The sequence below is a fragment of the Pseudophryne corroboree genome, chromosome 7 (genome assembly GCF_028390025.1).
Source record: "Pseudophryne corroboree isolate aPseCor3 chromosome 7, aPseCor3.hap2, whole genome shotgun sequence".
Taxonomy (NCBI): domain Eukaryota; kingdom Metazoa; phylum Chordata; class Amphibia; order Anura; family Myobatrachidae; genus Pseudophryne; species Pseudophryne corroboree.
The window spans coordinates 73,273,092-73,295,297 of NC_086450.1; the positions used below are offsets into that span (position 1 = coordinate 73,273,092).

Below are 22,206 nucleotides of genomic sequence, written 5' to 3' on the forward strand. Positions count from 1 at the left end.
CTCAGTCTTAACTGTTTTGGGACGTTTAAACACAGGTGCCTTGGTTTTTAACACATGCTCTGCTGAATCCTCTAAGGATAGAATGGCTTTCATTGCTTTAATTAACTCAGCTATATCCACTGAGCTGAGACTTTCCTCCTCTTCTTCGTATGCCGAAACAGAGTTTATTGAGCTGTCATCCTCTGATGAATCCTCATCTGAAACATGTGTAGCCTATGAGGACGAAGATTAACTTCCTGTTTCTTTTGAGAGGCTGCTGCTGAAAGTGATAAACCACAGGTGGGAAGCTGCATGTAAGGGTTAATTGTGTAACCTGTCCCTGGTACAGGAGTTGGAATTATCTGATCAGCTATATTGGATAATGTCTGTGCAAACATAGCCCAAGGTAGATCAACCTGCACCTGAATCTGCCTTGTATTTTTCAAGAGACTCTGGTGAAAGCTAAAACAATTTGCACACAAACCATCCTGAACAAGATCCTGAGAGGTTAACCCAGCTTTGCAAGACAAACATGATATGAGTGTTGGTGTTGCTATGAGTGTATCTTCCTCACCTTTGCTGCTCTTATACATGATAAATAATCAACACTTCCACACTGTACTACACAATTTGTGACTGTAATCATTTTAAGCTTTTTAAAGTGACATACAATCCGACCCTACCCTGCTATGCACCAGCATTGAGGATCAGAATAGAAAAAAACTGATAGAATATATAGTAAAGTCAGCAATCACATTAGCAGTCAGTCACATGTTATATATTAGTATAATAAGCAATATGAGCACATGATCAACTACAAATACATTTCAAGTATGTAGGAGAACATATTACTGAATCATGTTTAAACAGATCTACCGTATTCAGACGCATAGCGAAAGAAACAACAGTAATAGTATACAGACTCATATGCAATAGGCACTTATCTAACTATTCATACTCAAAAGGTAGATAGAGACTTAGGGGGTCATTTAGGCCCGATCGCACGCTGCATTTTTTTGCAGCCGTGCGATTGGTTCTGAACAGCGCATGCGTGCGGGCCGTAATGCGCAGGCGCGTTGCTGTCCGGCGACGGGGATCGCCGGACAGCAACGGTTTCTACGACAAAAGCGATCGCAGGGGTGATTACAAGAAGATTGACAGGCAGAAGGCGTTCCTGGGCGGCAACTCACTGTTTCCTGGGAGTGTTGGAGAAAAATCAGGCGTGTCCACCTGTTCCGGAGGAGGGTTCCTGACGTCACCAGCGGCCCAGATCGTCGCAGCGGCTGAGTAAGTCCTGGGCTGTGCAGAAACTGCACAAACTTTTGTTTGTGCAGCTCTCTGCACAGCCGTTCGCACCCTTGAGATGCGCTTACCCCCTCCCCTGTAGGCGGTGATTACCTGGTCAAAGCAGTGCAAAAAATAGCCTGCAGGCGACCAGGTCTGAATTAGGCCCTTAGTGCTGTATTACCCATACTCAGTAGAGTGGGATACAGAGAGACTCACCCCGCTTCCAGGACCGATCAATAAGTTTGCGACCGCTGAGTGGATCCAGACGCTACTATTGTACACTGCCGCTCCATGAACCTATAGTGAACACAGACACTCAGTGAACACAGACGCACCAGTCACACAGCCGCCTATGCTGCGACTGGGTCCCTTCCGTATGCAGCGTCTCCGACGGAAGTGGGAAAACAGTTCATGGCGGGAGACTCAGATAAAACTGGTAATAAACCGAGGGAGGGGTGACCAGGAGAGCGTCTTTCTCTCCACTGCTGACATCAACCCTAGGGATCGTGGCCTCATGCTATTCCTGGAGCCCATGATCCCTAAGGCCTAGCACTGGTGCACCTGGGGTGGCAGCCGCATCAGCGACTGTTTGGTAGTCTCCTCCCAAAACAGTGTGGCTGTCCGTATTCCCCTTCTAAGCAGAACCGAACTTTACCTTCTTCCCGTGCTCTGGTAACGACGGTCTGCTGGACCTGCTGGTATATCCGTCACAGACGCCTGCCGAAACAGCACTGTACTCGTGGGTAAGCGTTGTCGCGACCCGGTGGAGAGTTGTTGGAGCGACTCTTTCTAAGGTACATATAAGACGCTTTTTAGAAAGATCACTCAAGAAAAAATAGTAAGACTATAAAAATAAAATATGAAAGCTTAGGGCTGCTAAAAACCAGCAGCCCTCTGACCATGGTCCGGCTCCTGCCACACCAAACAAAAAACTGATTTGCCTGAGCCAGGAGGCGGGGATATATGGATGGGCCCTTTGCATGCTGGGAGGCCGAAAAGCTTTGACCGGTTGGTGCAAATCCGCTGTCGCTTCATCATATCCCAATGTTATCCTGTGGATCCTGTGGACCCTGCAAGAGAAATTATCCGTATATTCTGCAACCCAATGCAATAATGATGTGTATGCCTCTCCTTTATATTGTACAGAAACTCTGTGTGGCCTTCTGAAGGTGAATTAAATGAGTATGTTCTTTATTCAGCTGATTAATAAACAAACTAAATATTTTAGATTGTTCTATTATGACAGTTAACAAGATATTAGAAAATAATTAATGTACAGCAACTTTAAATTGAAGAAATCCGAATTAAAAATGGATTCATCCTTGCAACAGGAACATCAAACCAAATTACACCCCACAGAATGACGCAAAGAGCAGTCTTATTTTAATTAAAGAGACGCCGGAAAAAAAAATCTGATTAAATGACATTTAATAAACACATGGTAGATTCATCAGTAGAGCTTAGGGAGAGCTGTTATACACTTCATTCCCCAGTAATATAATGCATTTACACATTCTATTCATGCTGTATGTTCGGGTTCCTAGGTGGTAAACGCTGATCTGCCGGCATGAGGATTATTTCATGTTCCCTTTGAATTGTCCTTTTCACCCTGTCTGTGTAACCCCTAACGCAGGCACCGAGATCAGCCCTGAAACGGCACTGCCATACTAAGAATACCTCGCTTATCCCAAACACTCAAAGACAATGTTTTCTTCAGCTATCTTATGATGTGAGAAGCTGACAGTATTGTTTACCTCAGACGTTATACTGGAAATACAATTTGTCAGGAAAATTGTTGCACTAAAATGAAACCCTTTATTAGTCACGACAACTCGCCTTTTCAAGCTCCATTTTCTCAACAAATGTATCACCTTCAGTTTGTCAGATTTTGTTCTCAAGGCTTAGGTAGCAGCCTTACTTGTTTTCAATACAACACTCGGAATATGCTGTATAAGTGTATTATACACAAGTGATCCTAATAAATGTGTATATATATCTGCTCTATATTTATTTCTATGTCTCTCTCTCTCTCTCTCTCTATCTATCTATGCAGAGGCGGAACTACCGGCAATGCAGGCAGTGCACTGCACTGGGGCCCGCCTCTGTCCAGGGGCCCAAGCATGTAATGAGTCAAACTGACTCATTACATGCCGCTGTGCGCTGCGGGCAACCGCTGCCCGCAGCGCACAGCCGCCCGGCGAAGAGAGGAGAGGAGAGGAGCAGCGGTACTTCAGACGGGGGAAGGAGGAGGAGGGAGGCTGAGAAGGGAGCCGCAGCAGCGCTTTGTTACTGGTGGAGGCGCTGCTGCTGCTGCCCCTCTGCTTCCCTATAGGCTGTCTTCCGAGAACAGCCTATAGGGAAGCAGAGGGGCAGCAGCAGCAGCGCCTCCACCAGTAACACAGCGCTGCTGCGGCTCCCTTCTCAGCCTCCCTCCTCCTCCTTCTCTCCAGCCCGGGAATCGTCTCTGACGCTGCACCGAGGAGCCTGAGCCAGCGGAGAGGGTAAGTATAATTCTTCTTTCTTTCTTTCTTTCTTTCTTTCTTTCTTTCTTTCTTTCTTTCTTTCTTTCTTTCTTTCTTTCTTTCTTTCTTTCTTTCTTTCTTTCCTTCTTTCTTTCCTTCTTTCCTTCTTTCTTGTGCCTGCCTGCCGCAATGTGTAAAAATGGGGGACTACCTGCCGCACTGTGTAAAAATGGGGGACTACCTGCTGCACTGTGTAAAAAGGGGGGACTACCTGCCGCAATGTGTAAAAAGGGGGGCATACCTGCCGCAATGTGTAAAAAGGGGGGACTGCCTGCAGCAATGTGTAAAAAGGGGGGACTGCCTGCAGCAGGAATAAAATAAACTCTGTAAGGGCGTTATATGCAGATTCAGGACCAAATATTGGCAAGTGTCCGTTTTCCATAGGCTAAATAGCCATAGCATAAATTGATTGCCAGTAAATGAGCACAGAAAGTTCCAAATGGTCTGTGTGCTTGCAGAAGTTGGATGTAATACGTAGAAGGTATTTACCTCTCCAGTGGGCTGGGCGAGAGTCGGGCGTCCCCGACTAACCGTCCTGCAATGCCCACGTCCACACGGCGGCGGGGAGGGATGGAACTTTCTGTGCTCATTTACTGGCAATCAATTTATGCTATGGCTATTTAGCCTATGGAAAACGGACACTTGCCAATATTGGGTCCTGAATCTGCATATAACGCCCTTACAGAGTTTATTTTATTCCTGAGTTTTTAAGGTGTGTTTTATTCCATGTGATCGGTTCATACATGTTCATTTATTGGTTTTTTAATCATATTAATCATATTAAATATTGTTAATTTTTCACATGTTAGCTCTCTTTATATACATCATCTCCTGACACACAGCGCAGCCGTTTTTTCTTTGTTATATTGTTCCTTTGCTCACTCCACATAGTGTTCTCGGCACGCGCAGTTTCCTCAGGAGGTGTACCTAATTAGGAATGCTTAAACTATTCATCTGCCATATTCCATAGGCGCTGTTTAGCAGTTAAGTGTTGTTGTTCTGTGGTTCCCACTTAAGTAGAGACCCATACCACCGGTGTCACCTCAGGCTGCAAACGCCACGTCATATCCGGGCGCCAGCTCAGCGGTTGCCAAGGGAACAGCCGCATGCGTTCCAGCTATGACCAGCGCTGCGGACCATCACTGATGGGCATACATTACTGGATGAGGGAGGGATCTGCCGGGGGGGAAAGAGAAAGAACGGCACACTGATTAAAAAACATACCATAAATTAAAACAAAAACAGAGTAGTGCACCAATAGTGAAATAGATGTACTTATTTCTAAGTTCTTGGCTCGCGGTTATGACAAAGAGCCTTTATTGGCCCAAAAAGAGGAGGTTTTGTTGATGCCTAGACAATTGCTACTAGATCCCGTTAGTAAGAAACGCAAGTCTAGGATCCCGTTTCCCTGTGATTTCTCGACCTCTAACCCTATTATGAGACGTGCTACCCGGGCCCTTTGGCCAATAGTAGCCACTGATCCGGATCTTAAGGGGTTAAATCAATCTGCACCCATGATGGCCTTTAGAAGGGGTAGGAATATCAGGGATCGTATTGTTAAAACTGATATCACGGGTATGGGAGTCCCTAAAATCCCCAATGTCCATTACAAAGCCCCTGGGTGTTACCGGTGTAGCGGTTGTGCTACCTGTCAGCTGATGTTTAATTGTAAAGCTTTCCAACACCCTCACTGTCAGAAGAAGTATGACATTAGGTTTGTCCTTACCGGTTCTACCACCCACGTCGTGTACATTATTATTTGTCCGTGCGGTTTGTTTTACGTTGGGCAAACCATTCGGAAATTTTCGGAACGGATGGCTGCACACAGATCGGCAATCAAGTTGACCCTTGAGGGGAAACTGGTTGACCAACCTGTGGCAAAACATTTTAAAAAGGCAGGCCATTCTTTTCTCTCCGTTATTTTATGATTGACCATGTCCCCGTGACACTTAGGGGTGGTGATAGGGCCAAAACATTACTAATCAAAGAAGCTCGGTGGATCACCAGGTTAGGCACTACCTCCCCTGGTGGTCTCAATGAGAAGATCAATTGGAATACACTTGCGTAAATTATACTTAACCCTACATGTTCTGCATTTTTCCCTTAATATAGGCCAATCTAACTATGGGTATGTTAGGTCTAATGTTTCTGTTTTGCTATATCTGGGATGGTTCTATGTTTATGCATTTCCTTTCCAGGTAACGCTATTGGTGCACTACTCTGTTTTTGTTTTTGTTTTAATTTATGGTATGTTTTTTAATCAGTGTGCCGTTCTTTCTCTTTCCCCCCCGGCAGATCCCTCCCTCATCCAGTAATGTATGCCCGTCAGTGATGGTCCGCAGCGCTGGTCATAGCTGGAACGCATGCGGCTGTTCCCTTGGCAACCGCTGAGCTGGCGCCCGGATATGACGTGGCGTTTGCAGCCTGAGGAAATGGGACGTGGTGGCGGAAGTGCTTGGACGGTGACACCGGTGGTATGGGTCTCTACTTAAGTGGGTAAGTGTGTTCTCTTTTTACTGTGGTGTTTATTCTGAGGACGGGGCTTGCTGCTCCGAAACGTTATTTCTTTTAAATACACCTTTATATTCTATAACAATCTCCGAGTGCTGTCATTGCTGGATCTTTATTTATTTATATATATATATATATACATATATATATATATATATATATATAAACAAAGAAATGCTGCACACAAAACTAGTTATCGCAAATCCAGGGCATGGCCAGCAGCAAGGTGGCCTGTTCTGTGGGCCTCATCATGGTTCTGCACCCACCATACAGTGCAGAGAAAACAGGCACTGTATAGGGAGGGGGAGCTACGATGACGCCGTTCGGGGGCTCCCACTTCCCCCGGAAGGGCAGGCAATTATCCCGATCCCGCCTCATCCCCTCCGCAGCCACACGCACCTCCCTCAGCCGACCTACGTATGGCCATCGACTATCGATGATTCAAATTCATCGATGGTCTATGACCGATGGAAACTACTTTTACCATCAATGGGGGAGAACCAGATGGTTTACCGCCAACAATGATAAAGAGATATCAAATATTTGTTTTATTTTTTTCTCCAGGGTGTCAGGGACACAGAGCATAGCTCCGCCCCTGGACAGCCATGAAGCCACGCCCCCGGGCTCTGATTGACCCGTGTCTAGCTCAATACTAATGTAATGGGGACCATCGATGGTTCCCTTACAGATGGTTGCCCACCATCGAGGTTATCCACCGATGGTACCATTGATGGTAACCATCGATGGATAACTCCACCATTGCCCATCCCTAAGCCGACCTGCAATGTGGGTGGTCCGGGGAGGCAGATGACGCCGGTAATCGGCATTGAATAGCAGGGGGTGGGGCTATGATGAAACGAATGCGCATCCACGCCCCTGTTCCGTCCACCCATGATGAGGCCACACCCCCTGTTTGACTGACATGGCTCCCCCCTCCCGCATGGGGCAGCCAGAACGTCGGTAAGTATGGTGCAAAGTCAAATAGTATTTGCAGTCCAATTTATAATCCATACTCCAGCAAGGAAGCATAGAAAAAAAACTGCACACCAAACTTTAAGTTTCAATTAAAATAAAGCATATTATAATTAGAACACTAACATTTGATCAATCAACTAATGCACTAGATAAAAGGGTAATAGGAACTTAATAATACAGTGCTGAAAAAAGGTGCAGTAACATTAATATGAATTATAAATAATCAATGTGATATATAAGTAAATAATTCCGATGTTAAAATGAATGAATATAAAGTGACAGCATGGGAGGTACAATTAACAGAAATGTACATAACAAAACAAGACATACAATACATATATATATAGTACTAAAAACAAAATTATCCAATAAAAGAGAATAACGCAGAAACAAATTATTCCCATTCTGCATTAAAGTAGATCAGTGAAAAAAACGACATAAAAGGCATTATTGGGTCTAATGAAATAGAGAAAGGCTTTCCTTCTCTATCAAGGGCTACCGCCGTGCCAGTGACAACGGTAGACCATGTCAGTGGATAGGATCCCCACAACACTCAGTGGCGCTTCCCCACAACACTCAGTGGCAGGGCCGGTGCTAGGGTGTTCGGCGCCCCCCTGCAAACTATAAATTTGCGCCCTCCCATACTTTACAAAGGGACAGCGCCGTTGAATAAAAGGATGTGGTCCAGGGCTGTTTCTAGCCAATTTGGCTCCCAGTGCGAGATTTCAATATGCGCCCCCCCATTTACATTAAAATAAGCGCGCCCCCATAGCTATAAATAGAAAAAGCATGGGTGCGCTCCCGGCAAGGGTGTGTGGCCTCATTGATTTGGGCGTGGTCTCATTACAATGGGCATGGTCTCATATGATATCATCACGGCCACCACAGGGGGGAAAAAACAAACAAACATCAAAAGTCCCCATTTTACACATTACGGCAGGCAAGAGTCCCCATTTTACACAGTGCGGCAGGCAAGTGTCCCCATTTTACACAGTGCGGCAGGCAAGAGTCCCCATTTTACACATTACGGCAGGCAAGAGTCCCCATTTTACACAGTGCGGCAGGCAAGTGTCCCCATTTTGCACAGTACGGCAGGCAAGTGTCCCCATTTTATACAGTACGGCAGGCAAGTGTCCCCATTTTACACAGTACGGCAGGCGTGTCCCCATTTTATAAAGTACGGCATGCAAGTGTCCCCATTTTACACAGTACGGCAGGCAAGTGTCCCCATTTTATAAAGTACGGCAGGCAAGTGTCCCCATTTTACACAGTACGGCAAGCAAGTGTCCCCATTTTATACAGTATGGCAGGCAAGTGTCCCCATTTTATACAGTACGGCAGGCAGGGGTGTATTTAGGTGTCCGAGCGCCCCTGGCAAAGTAAAGGACTGGTGCCCTCCCCCCTTATTTGAAATAGGGAAGGCACATGTGCCAAAAAAGGGGTGTGGCCACTCAATAGTACCCCAATTCAAATTACAGCACATTAGTGTGCCTTACTCACATTACACAGCACAGTACTGCACATGGGCCCTCATTCCGAGTTGATCGCTCGGTATTTTTCATCGCATCGCAGTGAAATTCCGCTTAGTACGCATGCGCAATATTCGCACTGCGACTGCGCCAAGTAATTTTACAATGGAGATAGTATTTTTACTCACGGCTTTTTCATCGCTCCGGCGATCGTAATGTGATTGACAGGAAATGGGTGTTACTGGGCGGAAACACGGCGTTTCAGGGGCGTGTGGCTGAAAACGCTACCGTTTCCGGAAAAAACGCAGGAGTGGCCGGAGAAACGGTGGGAGTGCCTGGGCGAACGCTGGGTGTGTTTGTGACGTCAAACAGGAACGACAAGCACTGAACTGATCGCACAGGCAGAGTAAGTCTGAAGCTACTCTAAAACTGCTAAGTAGTTAGTAATCGCAATATTGCGAATACATCGGTCGCAATTTTAAGAAGCTAAGATTCACTCCCAGTAGGCGGCGGCTTAGCGTGTGTAACTCTGCTAAATTCGCCTTGCGACCGATCAACTCGGAATGAGGGCCATTATTCACGTTATGCTACACAGTAGCACCCCTTATACACATTATGCCACACAGTAGTGCCCATATATATATATGGGAAGGCGCGCATGCTCCTGGGAAAGTGGGCGTGGCCTCACAATTTTATATTACATCAAACTATAAATATATAATCACACCCCCTACACATGCGCACACACACAATTAGCAGCTTTACACCCAATACCCACAGTAGTTCTCATTACACATAATGGGGGTCATTCCGAGTTGATCACTAGCTGCATTCGTTCGCTGTGCAGCGATGAGGCAAAAAAACTTCACTTCTGCGCATGCGTATGCGGCTCACTGCGCACGCGCGTCGTACAACTGCAACGAACAAAGTAGTTTCACACAAGGTATAGCAAAGGTTTTCATTTGCACTGCTGGCCGCAGAGTGATTGAAAGGAAGAGGGCGTTTCTGGGTGTCAACTGACTGTTTTCAGGGAGTGTTCGGAAAAACGCAGGCGTGCCAGGAAAAACGCAGGTGTGGCTGGGCGAACGCAGGGTGTGTTCGTGACGTCAAAACAGGAACTGAACAGTCTGAAGTGATCGCAAGCGCTGAGTAGGTATTGAGCTACTCTAAAACTCCACAAAAAAAAATTGCTGCTGCTCTGCGATCCTTTCGTTCGCACTTCTGCTAAGCTAAAATACACTCCCAGTGGGACGCGGCATAGCGTTTGCACGGCACCTAAAAACTGCTAACGAGCGAACAACTCGGAATGACCACCAATGTCCCCAGTATAGTGTCCTATGCACATAATGTCCCCCAGTATAATGCCAGTTACACATAATGACCCCAGTAGTGCAGTGCCAGATACACATATGCCCCCTCAGTGCCAGATACAAATATGCCCCCACAGTGCCAGATACACATGCCCCCACCGAGCCAGACACTCATATGCCCCTACAGTGCCAGACACTCAAATGCCCCCACAGTGCCGGACACTCAAATGCCCCCACAGTGCCGGACACTCAAATGCCCCCACAGTGGCAGAGACACGTATGCCCCCACAGTGCCAGACACACATATGCACGTATGCCCTCACAGTGTCAGACACACGTATGCCCTCACAGTGCCAGACACACATATGCCCCATGTTGATTTTACTATTAAAGGCAGCACTTTTAGGTAGATTCACTTTTAGAGGCAACAGCTATCCCCCCACCCCAGTGTAGTTCCTCAACAGCAGGGATGCCCATTAATGATCAAAGAAAGCAGCAGCCACTGTAATTGGCGCCGGGGTCCAGCACCGCACCACAATACAGACAAGAAACTCTACATAAACTACATCCCCCAGCAGCCGCTGCTGCATACCGTGATCATTACTGGGCATCCCTGCTGGTGAGGAACTACACGGGGTTGGGGGGTTAGCTGCTGCCTCTAAAAGTGAATCTACCTACTGCCCGCGGGTGGCACCTTTGAATGGCGCCCCTCCTCGGCTGGAGCCCCTGGCGAGTGCCATCCTTGCCAATAGGAAGATACACCCCTGACGGCAGGCAAGTGTACCCATTTTACACAGTACGGCAGGAGAGAGAGACTACTTACATTTGAAGAGGATCTTCCCGCTGCTCTGTGGTACTGCAGTCTTCTCGTTCCGTGTAGCCCCGCCCCCTTTTCATCCGTGAATCTCCGCCCCTTTCCGTCTGCGACGCTCCGCCCCCTTCGTCCGATCAGTTAGGGCAGGATGGACTCAGCTGCCTTCACTGCGCTCCCTTTGACATTCTCCGTGGTAACAGTTCTCCTCCCCCAGCCGGTGCTGCCATACGCTCACTGTTGTTTTCTCCCCGGGCTTCCCCTCGCTGGTATTACACTTGCTCCGCCACGGCAACTCAGGTCTCAGCGTCGCTGATGCCGCGCTCCCTCTTTGCTATTTTCTTGTGCATGCGCACATGCCACAGCTCGGGATGTCTGAGTGGCCGCGGCGGAAAAGAGGCGGAGCAAGTGTAATTCCAGCGAGGGGAGGCCCGGGGAGAAAACAATGGGTAGCGTATGGCAGCGCCGCCTGGGGGAGGAGAACTGTTACTGTAGAGAATGTCAAAGGGAGAGAGGGAGGAGGCTTTAATCTGCCGGCGCCGCTGCCTGTCATACAGTGACAGGCACAGCAGCCGGCAGCAGGGGGGACAGGGCGGCGCAGCAGCGGGGATGCAGTGCAGGGAAAGCGCCTCTCCTTCCTGGCGCCTACCTGCACTGCATCCCTTTGCTGAGCGGGTAGCGCCGGCCCTGCTCAGTGGCGCTAGCAGGAAGTAATGAATTAAAACGTACTTTACTTAATAAAGGACTTCATCATTTTGGAATTGTTTTACAATATTTATTGTTTGTGATATTTTTGTAATATTTTTCCCCATAGCTGGGTCACACATTCGCAGATTAACACTGGCTGGTAGCGGTATGATTAGTCAGTGATTTTCTATTGATTAGGTTAGCGGTGATAACTTTTGTAGTTCTTGCAATAATAAATAGGTCAAAAAGAACAGAGAAAAAACATCTGCACACTATGTATTTATATATATCACTTTTTATGAATAGGCTAACCTATAGAAACCCCAATATTTGTGTGTCTTGATTAGACCTTATACCTCTCTGGGGGTGCAACCCTAATGCAACCAATTAAATGGCAAAGGTTAAAGAACTGAAGAAGTGGTTGATAAGTCGGGTGCACAAATCAAATTTGTAGAATTAATTATTATAATAAAACGTAGCTTTTATTGCTTTTTATTAATATTAACACAGTCCCTACTATAGGACACATACAGCAAAATATAGAGGTTAAAAAATGATACGTACAAACATATAAGTGATAGAGGTTGAAAAAATGGTGTACTTATTTTAATTAAAAAGGTGGGCTCACCACAATAACTCCTGCAACCATATGTTTATAATGTGTGTCATTGGGGCCAAAAAGAACATTTAAATCCGTTAGTATTATTTCTTACCACGGCACATTTATAAGAGTCTTGTTATTTCATACCACGGCACAGTTATGTAAATATGGTGATATATAGTCTGAATTCAGCTAGTGTATTGCTAGGTCTGTGTCTAAATAATACACTTTATTGTGAGAAATTGAATTTTTAAAGCATGACCCATAACCTGAGTAAATCTCTTGCTGTATTCAGATAAATCCTAATCCACACACAGACATAGGGCAATTGAGGATATATGTCAACTTCTGAAAGAATTGGTAGATCATACATTCAGTTCCTATAATTGATCTGAATCACTTGGGTCAATTTTAATATTTAAACACAAAGTGCTCATACCAATATCTAAAGTTGTTTATTTTGCAAACAAGAATGTGCCGGTTTTTTTACAAGTTACCAGATATTATACACCATTGTTATATGTGACCTAAATAGATCGGAGCTATACCATATATATTCTGGATTGGGACAGTATTCATATACCAGTAACTATCTGTTCAGTCTGTGGTTAGTGACACATTAATGTTGCTACTTATACCTGTGATACACTGTGTACAAGGCAACAATTGTTGCAATAAACGCTCTTGAAATAGAGTACACAATCTCTACTGCAGCGGTTTTAAGATAGTGTATCTCATGTGAGTGTCTCTATTTTATAGTTAATCTCCATGCTGTGTGACTATACAGAAATGAAGCGATAATTATTTAGATTCCACTTGAGATGTATTGGGATCTCAGATTGAACAAATTAAACTGTAATCAAGGTTCCAGTTAAAGGTTAATCACGCTGCAAATAAGTGGTATCTCACTAGTGGGGTAACTAATTCCCCATGCAGCTTATTATCCCCTGCTGATTCCCTCTATTCTTATATTTACTCTGCCACTGTCTCTGCCCTTATATAGCTTGGCAGGTGTAACACTGGTAGATGAATACTACATACACTGATAAGTAGAATATATCCCATGCATATGTTTCCATTTCTAATAAGCTCTATGCTGTATGGGTGTGCTGAATGAGGAAATAATGATTTTGTTCAACATGATGTAAGCTGCAGTCACAGATTAACAGGGGTTAAGCTACCAACAGCGTTTGGAATAATGGTGAATCCTGCTACAGATAATCAATCTCTCATTATTATCATAAATGGTTCCCCATGAACTTTGTTTCAGTCTCGTTAAAGCTGCCCGTACAGCGAAACGTGCACGTCGGCGTTTCGGCGGGCTCACCACACTCCTAATATTTAATGCAATAACATATGTTGTGATTATTATAACAGTCATTGGTTTGCCAGCACTATCATTATATCTGAAAGAGCTATATCAGTCAGGAATGAGTGGTAGTAGTGGAGCGAATATCACAGTACAGGGAACCAGCAGGGATTACTGAAACAAAGTTCATGGGGAACCAGTTATGATAATAATGAGAGATTGATTATCTGTAGCAGGATTCACCATTATTCCAAACGCTGTCGGTAGCTTAACCCCTGTTATTCTGTGACTGCAGCTTACATCATGTTGAACAAAATCATTATTTTCTCATTCAGCACACCCATACAGCATAGAGCTTATTAGAAATGGAAACATATGCATGGGATATATTCTACTTATCAGTGTATGTAGTATTCATCTACCAGTGTTACACCTGCCAAGCTATATAAGGGCAGAGACAGTGGCGGAGTAAATATAAGAAAGTTCTTGGATTTGCTGTGGTGCGCTCCCTGGGTCAGCTAACGACAGTTTATGGTAAGATCCAATGGCAGGGTACTGTGTTCATCCACCCTTGATCAGCGAGAGTAAGACAGACGTGGGGAAATTCTTATATCTTCTCTCTGAACACTCCACCAATTCACCATCATAGGTATCCCCAAAAAAATAGAAGTTCGCATATAGTGAAATACAATTTTATTCTAATTGGTGTGCAAATTAGCATAAAGTATTCAGTGCAAATAAAGTATTCAGTGCAAATAAAAATTCATGGGGTATAACTTCCCATATATTACATCACATAACCACAATGGGTAGGAATAGCAGCAATAGATACGGTAATTTCAGTGCAAAACAAGTTAATTCATGGGGTATCGCTTCCCACAATCAAATTAGTATACCGCAAAGGATATAAATAGCAGCAATCACCAGGTGATTGATTGGAGGGACCTTCCATGACCAGAGGGGAGCAAAATCAGCCATGAACCTGCATGCTTTGACCGTTGCTGCTAATCCCGGGAGGCAACCTTCCATGCGAATTTGGGTGGGCTAGTTGACACCCCATGAAATCTGGTACGCAGGTCCGCCTAATCAGTGGTGGATTTTTATATTATTTTTATTGATTGCTGCTATTTATATCCTTTGCGGTATACTAATTTGATTGTGGGAAGCGATACCCCATGAATTAACTTGTTTTGCACTGAAATTACCGTATCTATTGCTGCTATTCCTACCCATTGTGGTTATGTGATGTAATATATGGGAAGTTATACCCCATGAATTTTTATTTGCACTGAATACTTTATTTGCACTGAATACTTTATGCTAATTTGCACACCAATTAGAATAAAATTGTATTTCACTATATGCGAACTTCTATTTTTTTGGGGATACCTATGATGGTGAATTGGTGGAGTGTTCAGAGAGAAGATATAAGAATTTCCCCACGTCTGTCTTACTCTCGCTGATCAAGGGTGGATGAACACAGTACCCTGCCATTGGATCTTACCATAAACTGTCGTTAGCTGACCCAGGGAGCGCACCACAGCAAATCCAAGAACTTTCTAGTAACTTTAAAGGACTGAGGTGACTGTCCTGTCTGTCTGGTTGCTGCACCTTTGAAGTGAAGCGCCATCTTTGCATTTTTTCTTTTCTGGAGTAAATATAAGAATAGAGGGAATCAGCAGGGGATAATAAGCTGCATGGGGAATTAGTTACCCCACTAGTGAGATACCACTTATTTGCAGCGTGATTAACCTTTAACTGGAACCTTGATTACAGTTTAATTTGTTCAACCTGAGATCCCAATACATCTCAAGTGGAATCTAAATAATCATTGCTTCATTTCTGTATAGTCACACAGCATGGAGATTAACTATAAAATAGAGACACTCACATGAGATACACTATCTTAAAACCGCTGCAGTAGAGATTGTGTACTCTATTTCAAGAGCGTTTATTGCAACAATTGTTGCCTTGTACACAGTGTATCACAGGTATAAGTAGCAACATTAATGTGTCACTAACCACAGACTGAACAGATAGTTACTGGTATATGAATACTGTCCCAATCCAGAATATATATGGTATAGCTCCGATCTATTTAGGTCACATATAACAATGGTGTATAATATCTGGTAACTTATTAAAAAACCAGCACATTTTTGTTTGCAAAATAAACAACTTTAGATATTGGTATGAGCACTTTGTGTTTAAATATTAAAATTGACCCAAGTGATACCCCTTTCACATCGCACAAATAACCCGGTACCGACACGGCATATTGCCGTGTCGAATCGGGTCAGTGTGCGATGTGAAAGCACACTGGCCGATTTAGCGGGTCGCCTGACCCGGTAAATCAACCCGGTAAAAAAGAAGGGTTTTACCCGGGTTGATTACCGGGTCAGGTGCGGTGTGAATGGGAGCCGTGTCGATGCGACACGGTTCCCATTCACAAGATAGGGAGAGGCGGCGCTGGAGATGAGCTCATCTCCCGACGCCGCCTCCACCCCCGCCCCTGCTGCTGCTGCGCGCTCCGTTGTTATGGCAACCGACCCGGTATATTGCCGGGTCGGAAAGCCAGCAGCGGAGTGCAAATGCCGGATCCCACCCGGTAAGTACACGTTTGTCTTACCGGGTAGGATCCGGCATTTGCAGTCTGAATGCAGCATGATTCAGATCAATTATAGGAACTGAATGTATGATCTACCAATTCTTTCAGAAGTTGACATATATCCTCAATTGCCCTATGTCTGTGTGTGGATTAGGATTTATCTGAATACAGCAAGAGATTTACTCAGGTTATGGGTCATGCTTTAAAAATTCAATTTCTCACAATAAAGTGTATTATTTAGACACAGACCTAGCAATACACTAGCTGAATTCAGACTATATATCACCATATTTACATAACTGTGCCGTGGTATGAAATAACAAGACTCTTATAAATGTGCCGTGGTAAGAAATAATACTAACGGATTTAAATGTTCTTTTTGGCCCCAATGACACACATTATAAACATATGGTTGCAGGAGTTATTGTGGTGAGCCCACCTTTTTAATTAAAATAAGTACACCATTTTTTCAACCTCTATCACTTATATGTTTGTACGTATCATTTTTTAACCTCTATATTTTGCTGTATGTGTCCTACAGTAGGGACTGTGTTAATATTAATAAAAAGCAATAAAAGCTACTTTTTATTATAATAATTAATTCTACAAATTTGATTTGTGCACCCGACTTATCAACCGCTTCTTCAGTTCTTTAACCTTTGCCAATAATAAATAGGCTCTTATGTGATTCAGGAAGAGAATTATCAAAGCTTGGAGAGATATAAAGTGGAGGGGATAAAATACCATCCAATCAGCTTCTGTCGTTTTTTTAAAACACAGCCAGTATGGTGACAGAAGCTGATAGGTTGGTATTTTCTCTTTCTCTCCGCAAAGTCTTCTGGATAATATTTAAAAGGAGAAAGCGGACATTTGGAATCATCTTTATTTAACCAGTTATGAACACAAGTGCGTTTTGACTTATTCAGCTTACTACATCACAGTATAACCCATCATAAACTTTCTATATCGGCAGATTTTGGCTCGAATTACATCATCACACAATGGCCCTCATTCCGAGTTGTTCGCTCGCTAGCTGCTTTTAGCAGCAGTGCAAACGCTAAGCCGCCGCCCTCTGGGAGTGTATCTTAGCTTAGCAGAAGTGCAAACTAAAGGATCGAAGTGCTGCAACAAAAAAAATTGTGCAGTTTGAGAGTAGCTGCAGACCTACTTCTACCTTGCGATCACTTCAGACTATTTAGTTCCTGTTTTGACGTCACAAACACACCCTGCCACTCCCCCGTTTCCCCAGCCACTCCTGCGTTTTTATCTGGCACGCCTGCGTTTTTACACACACTCCCCGAAAACGGTCAGTTACCACCCAGAAACACCAACTTCCTGTCAATCACTCAACGATCAGCAGTGCTTGTGTAAAACTACATCGGCTTTTGTGAAAGTACGACGCGTGTGCGCATTGCGCCCTATACGCATGTGCAGAATTGCCGGTTTTTTAGCTGATCGCTGCGAACGAAAGCAGCTAGTGATCAACTCGGAATGAGGGCCAATATTCTTACCTGCTAAAATTAACTAAACTTAACTTATCTAGAAATAACGACACAGACCACTGAAAAGCCATTAAAATTGGTCAACCGTTATTTATTTATAATACTTAAAACTAGGTATGGTGGCAGTAAGAAAGAACGGCCAGATCATCAGTGACATTACATCTTATTGCCGCTACACATGTCCATGACATGACTTTATATCTCTCATTGGCTACGCCAATAAATGCTGAGGCTCCCTCTACTCTCTCCCCAATACACCACAATAGGGCCGGCCAGACAGCCAAGCCCAATGACCCCCGTTAAGGAAGGCCAGAGTATACAATGTACTGGGCAAAGAGCGCACCTCCAAACAGCAGCGCAATAGCCACTGTACTGCCGTTCATTCCCGCCACATATAGGTTGACAAACCCCAACCGGCAAAGAAAAAGAAAAAACGGGTGGGGGAAAAAGGTGACTTGGGGAGGGAGGGTGGGAAATCCAAAGAGAAAGAGGATGAATCCTATTACTTCCTCACACAAAATGTCTGCTAACTCCTCCCTAAACACTCCCACTAACCTAACTGGTTCCTGCCCCAGTCCTATTAACTGTTTGATTATCTAACCTAATTGCGTGAAGCTCATACAATCCTACTACCTCGAAGTTTACAATTGCTTGTACTAATTTAAGCACTCGCTCTTCATTACCTCAAGAGACGTAATTTTTTTTTTATCTTGTATTGCGCATTCGTACGAAAAATTCTTGTTGTTTCATCTATATGTAGACTCACAATTTGCACCTGCAATATATTGTGCTTATTGCTTATAAAAACAGGACTGGGGAGGGAAGGGGCATGCAAGTGTTAGCCGAGCACAGCAAGGGCTCATGTAGGCTACAACAAAAGCGCATATACCATAGTCAGGAGGTGTATAACTTGGGTGTGAATATGGGTGCAAATACAAAATAATGTTGATGAAACTCAGGAGCTGCTTGTGGACTTATTCTGAGTACGTTGTCTTCATCCCTGCTGCCAGGGCCATCTTAATGTATAGGCACACTGGGCATTTGCCCTGGGCCCCACAATTGAAGAGGCCTTTGAGCAGGGGTGGGCTGGGCCTCTCTACCTGCTTCCCAGCCAGCAGTGAATAGCTGTGTTCACTGGTGGATGGCTGAAGCTATCCACCAATCAGAGTACAGCCTTCTCTACCTGCCTCCCAGCCTGCAGCCAGACAGTGAATAGCTCTCATCATGCTGACTGGTGGATGGCTGCTGAAGCTATCCACCAATCAGAGTGCTGACAGCCATTCACTGTACGGAAGCATGTGGAGAGATGCGCATCAGGGGTAATTTAAGAATTTTTTTTACATTTATTCACGTGAATGGGTGTGTAGGGGCCCCAGTGCATTGCTTGCCCAGGTCTAGAATGCTGATAAGACGGCCCTGTCACCTGCTGATGCTGTTACTATTGCAGCTACTGTAATCTGTGTGCATTACTTATTTGATATTTGTAAAGGGCAGGTGGCATAAAAGCAGATTTCCATTTCATATTTTTTAAACCAAAGACAAATATCTTATTTAATGGAATTGAAGTGGTGCTTTTATTTTGCATTTGTATCCATAGTCAATTGTTTTTTTACATAGTAAATGCAGCATTATATTTCTGAAGACTGCGCTGACACAGAGGGCCTGATTACAGCCGCTTACAATCTGCACGCAATGCCGGTGTTCATGTAGTTCAGTGGTTATATGCAACTGCGCAGTCACACTGATGTATGAAAACCCCTATGGCGCCTGCATTATACAGAGCGTACGCACAAAGACGCTATTGTGATTCAGGCGGTATCGGACAGGTGGCAGTAACTGACAGGTATCCCCGGGCAGTGACTGCAAGCTGGCTTGTTGTGCGTTAAAAAATGGGCGTTCAGTGGGCGTGTCATGGGAATGTTAGTGCCAGCAGCTGCGTAACAGATGCACAGCCACAAGCATAGGAGGCCGTGCCCAGACAGAGATGCTACATCTGCCAAAGGGTGGTGCAGGTTTCCATGATGCAGTACAAGGATGCACCAACTGGTATTACAAAGTGCAGAGGCGCTAAAAGTGGGTGTCTCAGATCGTGCACCTTTGGCCACATGGATTTACATAAGGGAAGAGAGTTTGTAGACAATTTGCATGACATCTCAGATAGGTGACTGCCAACAGACATTGGGGCTAATTCAGACTTGATCACTTGGGTGCGCTTTTTTGAATCCCTGCGATCAGGTAGTCGCGGCCTACAGGGGGAGGGGGAATTCGTTGTGCGGGTATGCGATCGCATGTGCAGAGAGCTGCACAAACTAAAGCTTGTACAGTCTCTGCATAGCCCAGGGCCTACTCAGCCGCTGCAATGATCGGGGCCGGAGCTGATGTCAGAAACCCTCCTTCCAAACGCCAGGATCCTCCTGCGTTTTTCCGAACACTCCTCTAAAAAGGTCAGTTGCCACCCACAAAATGGCCTCTTTCTGTCAGTCACCTTGCATTCGCACATGCATTCGCTTTGTACGCACCATCCCGTCGCTGCCCGATGCTCCCCGTCGCTGCGCGCCTGCGCATAGCGGTGCATATGCATCCGCAGTTCAGACCCGATTGCCGGCTGTACGAAAACGCACAGCAGCGATCGGGTCTGAATTAGGCCCATTGCTGCGTGCATTTTTTAAATGCAACTCTGAATCCTACTCAGACTCTCTTATGTATATGGGCCCTCATTCCGAGTTGATCGCTCGCTAGCTACTTTTAGCAGCCGTGCAAACGCATAGTCACCGCCCACGGGGGAGTGTATTTTTGCTTTGCAAGTGTGCAATCGCATGTGCAGCTGAGCGGTACAAAAACATTTTGTGCAAAACAAGACCAGCCCTGTAGTTACTTATCATGTGCGATGATTCTGGCGTCGGAGGTCCTGGAATTGACGTCAGACACCCGCCCTGCAAACGCCTGGTCACGCCTGCATTTTCCCTACCACTCCCAGAAAACGGTCAGTTGACACCCATAAACACCCTCTTCCTGTGAATCTCCTTGCGATCGGCTGTGCGAATGGAATCGTCGCTAGAAGCATTACACAGCAAAAATGCTGTTTGTACCCGTACGACGCACATGCGCATTGCGGTGCATACGCATGCACAGTTTTACATTTTTTTTACCTGATCGCTGTGCTGCGAAAATCAGCAGCGTGCGATCAACTCGGAATGACCCCCCCAGGTTCTTTATTAAAGTACAGTAAATTAATTGGAACATATTGGGTCCTATAATTCCAGCATTTACAGTGCTACTATCACCACCAAGCCTGATCTCTTGATGCACACATGGAGCATATAGTGCTCTTTTATCCTACTGTGGACTTAGGGGCTAATTCAGGTTGGATCGCAAATTGCGGAATTCTGCCTGATTGACAGGCAGAGGCTTTTGTGGTGCGTGAGGGGGGCAGAAACGCTCCGTTTCCAAGATGGAGCGCTGCTGGGGCGGCGGCGGGGAATCAGAGGTGTGGCGGCGCGACCAGGGGGTGTGGAGTGGGCGTGATCGGGGTGACTGCGTTACGTCACATGCAGCCGCTCCAATCAAAAAGTAGGCCTCCCTACTTTCTGCGACCGCGATCACAATTAGTGCGGGTCGCAGATGGGGGGCGGAGGTTAGTATGCTGGGCGACCTGCGATGGACGGCACCCAGCATCTGCTGAAAAGCAGAATTTGCAATCCTTACTGAATAGGGCCACCATAACACAACAGAATTGCTGATAAAGCTGCTGTATAACTTGTAGTATATAGGCCCTCATTCCGAGTTGTTCGCTCGCTAGCTGCTTTTAGCAGCATTGCACACGCTAAGCCGCCGCCCTCTGGGAGTGTATCTTAGCTTAGCAGAATTGCGAACGAAAAATTTGCAGAATTGCGAATAGAAATTTCTTAGCAGTTTCTGAGTAGCTCCAGACTTACTCAGCCATTGCGATCAGTTCAGTCAGTTTCGTTCCTGGTTTGAAGTCACAAACACACCCAGCGTTCGCCCAGACACTCCCCCGTTTCTTCAGACACTCCCGCGTTTTTCCCAGAAACGCCAGCGTTTTTTCGCACACACCCAGAAAACGGCCAGTTTCCGCACAGAAACACCCACTTCCTGTCAATCACACTACGATCACCAGAACGATGAAAAATCCTCGTTATGCCGTGAGTAAAATACCTAACTTTTGTGTAAAATAACTAAGCGCATGCGCTCTGCGAACCTTGCGCATGCGCAGTAAGCGACTAATCGCAATATGGCGAAAATCGGCATCGAGCGAACAACTCGGAATGACCACCATAGTTTTTAGGTGTTTCTCGCATGCTCACACATGAATAGTAACATAGACAACTCTATAGTAAGAGTGTGCTGTATCATCACTAATAGGCTGCCAGAATGAAGACGTGATAATTGCTGTGCCCTCAAATGAATAGGTGGCAGTTAAAAACAGACGTCTTAAGTGCAGGGCTTGAAGTATAGGTGCAAAAAATATCTTCACCTCTTCCAGCGGAGCATTGTTACATGCACCAGAGGGAGATGTATCAAACCTTGGAGAAAGATAAACTACCAATCAATCAGCTCCTAGCTGTAATTTTTTTCAAACACAGGGGCAGATGTACTAAGCCTTGGAGAGAGATA

The 22,206-nt window shown here is 45.2% G+C and overlaps 1 protein-coding gene across 1 annotated transcript in view; it reads left to right on the forward strand.

Annotated features, from left to right (window-relative positions):
- Positions 1-6,088: 6,088 nt before the first annotated feature.
- LOC134944607 (serine-rich adhesin for platelets-like) overlaps positions 6,089-22,206 on the forward strand; it is an 82,754-nt gene continuing 66,636 nt past the window's right edge. Inside the window, exon 1 of the mRNA XM_063933313.1 lies at positions 6,089-6,284. The gene's annotated coding sequence lies outside the window, so the exon portion shown is untranslated. The remainder of the gene's footprint in view (positions 6,285-22,206) is intronic.